A 5,505-nucleotide genomic window follows, 5' to 3' on the forward strand; every position below is an offset into this window, starting at 1 on the left:
TGGCATAACAAAAGAGATATGGAACATGGGAAACACTGGACCTTCAATTGTTCAGTGTTCCTGAAACCCAAACTCTGGATGAGATCGAGGAGGGGGACAAGGAATAAAGGGGGGAAAAAAGAAATGATAAGAAAGGAATAGAAATGGCCAGGGACTCAGTCATGGAGGGTCTTAAAGTTTGGATTTTCTCCTATAGGTAATGCGACTGTATTGAAGAATTTTAATCCTGAACAGGATCCTTAAGAGGTTGTGTTAAGGATGATAGGATCAAACTAGTATTTTAAGAAGATCATTCTGTCCTCAATATGAAAGATGAACTGGCTACCACAAGACTGGGGACAGAGAGTTAGGTTATTGCCCCAATCTAAATAAGTTATAATAGGGAAGAGGCAGCAGCCGAAACCACTAGAGCGAAAGAGATGATCCATACTTTCAACAGACGTGTATTGGGGGTCTAGTAGCTGCTGGGGAGTATGCTAAGTGCTGGGAGTATTGTGGCATAAAACCCGCCTTAAAACTATACTAAAAGACCACTCAGAGACAGATGTAAAAAATCTTCAAGAGATTCAAGTAAAAAGACTTGAGTGAAGGAAACTGAAGATCCCAGAAATCACAAGAGGTATGAAAGGCAGTACCTTGACAAATAGCTATTGGTAATTTAAACAGTAGGTAGGTACTAGTAAATCAAGAAATAAGTAAATTCTTTTAAGGTAAGTAATTAAAACAAAACATGAAGATCCAAAGGAAATTTTCAGAAGCATCAGCTTTAGTTATATTTTGTAGTGTCATCAGTTTTCAAAGATGACACTATGAACAAGACCGCAGATATGTGTGTACATGTGTGGCGTTAGGTTTGACAGAATATTCTACTGCTTTTCACCTAGTCTGTCCTTCATAAAGTCAACCATATCTTCCTATGTGTGGTTTAATTGAACTTGACCCTAAGATTTGATGATTCCAATTCCCTGTGGCTCAATAATTGGGCCCCATGTGTGATACGGGCAGGTTGCACAGGGCATCCCACAGCTGCTGCTTATGTGAATGGATTAAATTAGAACTTCCAAGTGCACTGCCTGCTCCCGATTTGATCATGACCATAAAGATATGTTTTCAGCTAAATTTCTACCTATAAAGCCAACAATAGGAAAGCAATCAATAATGGTAGCTCTCTCCCTCTCTGTTTACATGTTCATATCATCAACTAAAAACTATTACACCCTGACGAGGGCCCATTATTATATTCTGGCTATCTATTTCACCTATTTTTAGCATAAATACCTAATTCCTGGCACAATGATACACCCATTACATATGATTTATACTTAATGTTTGACATTAATCTTACTCTTAGCTTTTCATTAGGTCAGTCAGGAAACCTTTATAGAGTTCAGATTCTGTGCTCAGCAGTATAGGACTTGGAAAAACAATTTTGAGGAGGACACGACATCATCCCTCACTGTGAAAAGAAGAGATAGAGATAAGTGAACAAATACTTGTCACATATCATCCATCCATTCATTCTTTCGTTGAGTACCTGTTCTGTTGTTGGCTGTTAGAATACAAAACTAAGTAATACCACTCTGCACTTTTACAGTTGGGTGCACCCCGGAATGATTATGAGCACCGTTCATAAGTTGGCTTACTTAAATTGCCAAGGAGTTCTGCAGGGTAGGTGTTTTTGCCCCTATCACAGGAGGAACTACAGGCTTGAGAGACTCACAAAAGGCCACACAAATACTAGGACTGAGTGGGCATTAGGTATGTATAAGTTCAAACCCTGAGGGCTTTCCAATATTACGATAGTGGACCTCAGGATAATGTGTTAAGTTATAATAAAAGTGCACTACCACAAATAACTAAAACGTCATTCTCACTTAATGTTGCCCCTCCTTTCTTTACTGACTCTCACTCTTTATGGCTAACTTCTTGAAACTACAGCTCATATTGTCAAATCGTTTATCTCCCATTTACGTTCCAGCCACGCTAATGTTCAGATGTTTGAAGCGCCCCAGTACACACATAGGCACAAATATATTGGCCCTGAAGCAATAAAATTGTCATCTTTCTTCCTTAAAAAGTGATCTTATAGTTGTCATTGAAATACACTCTTTAGTTCTTATTTGACTTAACAGTAAAGCAGTGGTGTAGCATATTTAAAAAGTTGTGTGTTTCAGTATCACACTTCTCTGAGTTTAAATCCCAGCAGAGCTTAGGTTTATGGCGGTCTCTAAATTGCACCAGTTACTTGGTCTCCCTAGATCTTAGTTTATTCATATATAGAAAACATGAATGAGGGGAACCTGGGTGGCTCAGTCGGCTAAGCATCTCATCTTGGTTTTGGCTCAGGTCATGATCTCGCAGTTTGTGAGTTCGAGCCCTGCAACGGGCTCTGTGCTGCCTCTCTTCCCCTCTCTCTCTCTCTCTGCCCCTTCCACGTGCTCTCTTTTTCCCTCTCAAAATAAATAAACTTAAAAAAATGTTTAATAAAAAAATATATATTAAAAAAGCAATAAATTATATTTAAGAAAAAGGAAGTGGTTTCTTGAGATGGAATCTACTCCTGCTGAAGATGCTGGGAAGATAGTGGAAGTGACAGCAAAGGATTTAGAACGTTATTATCAATGTAGTTGATAAAGCAGTTCAGGATTTGAAAGGACGGACTCCAGAAGTTCTACTGTGGGTAAAATGCTATCAAACAGTGTCATGTGCTACAGAGAAATCATTTGTGAAAGAATCTATCAATGAAGCAAACTTCATTGTTGTCTTATTTTGAGAAACTGCCACAGCCATCCTAACCTTCAGCAGCCACCACCCTGATTCGTCAACAGCCATCAACATGGAGGCAAGACCCTCCTCCAATAAAGAGATTACAACTCCCTGAAAGCTCAGAAGATGGTTAGCATTTTTTAGCCATAAAGTATTCTTTGTATGTATGTATGTATGTAACCTCTATACCCAATGTGGAGCTCAAACTTGTGACTCCAAGATCAAGAGTCCTGTGCTCTACTGACTGAGCCAACCAGGCACCCAGCAATAAAGTATTTTTTTTAATATTAAAACAAACAAACAAAAAAAGAAAACAGGAATGATAATATCTACTATTCACAAATGCTGTTAAGATACTGATCTGTTTTTAATATGATGGCAAAATATCTTACACTTTTCAAGTACTCAATAAATATAATTGTTATTATGTATCATCATTATCATTATTAAAGTCTCTACTACATTTGATAAAATTGACAACCCCCTCTTTAGATTCTTTCCTCCCTGGCATTTATCTGGGAGATTTCTTTCTGTACCTTTTTTTCCCTTTGTCGTTCCCCTTTTCCTATGACTCCTACGTTAAATTCTGACATCCTCCACTGTTCTGTTCTGGGTCCACTTCTCTTCTTAGTCTAAGTATTTGTAACGAGACATGTCCACCCTTCTTGAAGTTACACTATTCCTCCAATCTGTGAATCCCAGACTTTTCTTCTCAACCCAGGACTCATGTATCCACATATCTACGAGGCATCTCCAACACAATGTGCTGTGGGTAGCTCAAACTCAGCAGACCCAAAACTGAATTGGAAATAATTCCTCCCTTTCCTCCCCAAAATTATTTCTCTTCTGTATTCTTCATCATCAGTGAAAGGTCCCATCACCTATCCAGCTACTGAGACCAAAAATCTGGGCATCATCCTAGATTCCAGTCCCTAGTCCAACCGATAATTAAGTACTATTCCTAACATGTAACCTTTCAGGGGAGGCAGGTCCTGCTTCCAGAGAAACAACTCCTCCTACAATTCATCCTACTTCCTAATGTCTAATGCCAGTACCATGTCCATGGTACTCTTTTATTTGTGTGAAATATAGGTAACATGATACTACGACAAAGTGAAGAGTACAAGGTACATACAGGCAGCACAGGAACATAAGCCACATAAATTCCAACAGAATTAGTCAATATATTGCCCGGCTGCACCCCAAAAGTCCCAAATTCCTGCCTCCCACCCCATCCCTCTGGGCTCATGTCTTTCCTAATCCCTGAATTTTATAGATTTTACTCCTGGGATTCTATGTTCTATGACATAGTTGATTTTAAGAAAGAGATCATCCAGGTGGGCCTGACCTAATCACACAAGTCCTTAAAAAGCTCAGTTTTCTTGGGGCACCTGGGTGACTCAGTCGGTTGAGCGTCTGACTCCTGATTTTGGCTCAGGTCATGATTTCATGGTTTGTGAGACCAAGCCCCACATAGGGCTCTGCACTGATGGTGCAGAACCTGTTTGGGATTCTGTCTCCCTCTCCCTCTGCTCCTCCCCTGCTCGCACGCTCTCTATCTCTCTCTAAATAAATAAGTAAATAAACTTTAAAAAAAAAAAGGAGAGTTTTCTCTGGCTGGCTTCAGAAGAGGAAGTCAGAGATTCAGAGCACAAGAAGGATTTCATGTGTTGTTGCTGGGTTGAAGATGGAGGGGGTAGTGTTAAGGAATGAGAATGAAATTGGGAGATATTTAAAGTATACAATGTGATGATTTGATTTTCCTGTACATTGGGAAAGGATTCCCCTGTCAAGTTAACTGACATATTCAACACCTCACATATTTATCTTCTTTTCTTTCTTTCCTTATTATTTTTTTATGTGTGTGTGAGAAGATTTAAGTTCTACTCTGAGCAAAGTTCAATTTTATAATACAGTGTTATCAACTATAGTCACCATGTTCTACATCGGATCCTCAGACCTTATTCATCTTATGATGAAATTCATGAAAGTTTGTATGCTCCTTACTAAGGGGCTCCCTGTTCCATCCCTGCAACCCCCAGCTCCTGGCAACTACTTGTGTACTCTGTTTCTAGAAGTTCAACTATTTTTTTTTTAGATTCCATCTGTATAGGATACTGTATGTACTATTTGTCCTTCTCTGTCTGTCTTATTTCACTTAGCCATCCAGGTTCATCCATATCATTGCAAATGACAAGATTTCCTCCTTTTTTTATAGCTGAATGATATTCCATTTGGGGTGTGTGTGTGTGTGTGTGTGTGTACATTTTCTTGATCCATTCATCTATCAATGGACACTTAGTTTGTTTCCATACCTTAGCTATTGTGAATAATGCTGCAATGGACATGAGAGTATAATATGTCTTCAAGATAGTGATTTCATTTCTTTTGGAGAAATACTCAGAAGTGGGTTTGTTGGATCATAGGGTAGCCCTATTTTTTTATTTTTTGAGGAACCTCTATACTGTTTTCCAGAGTGGCTGCACCATTTTGCATTTCCACCAACAGTGCAGGAGGTTTCCTTTCTCCACATCCTCCCCAGCACTTGTCATCTCTTGTCTATTCTTTTGATATTTAATTTAACTATTGTGTTCCAGCATGTTTTAATTCTTATACATTGGCTTTATTGTTGTTAACTTAGTAGGTTTAAAAAATCGACGTATATAAGACTCTCCACTCATTTACTTTTGTAATTTACATTTCTCTTCTCCCTACAAAACAATAGATTGGGTAACTACC

Source organism: Leopardus geoffroyi, chromosome A1, assembly GCF_018350155.1.
Source record: "Leopardus geoffroyi isolate Oge1 chromosome A1, O.geoffroyi_Oge1_pat1.0, whole genome shotgun sequence".
In the NCBI taxonomy this organism is placed as follows: domain Eukaryota; kingdom Metazoa; phylum Chordata; class Mammalia; order Carnivora; family Felidae; genus Leopardus; species Leopardus geoffroyi.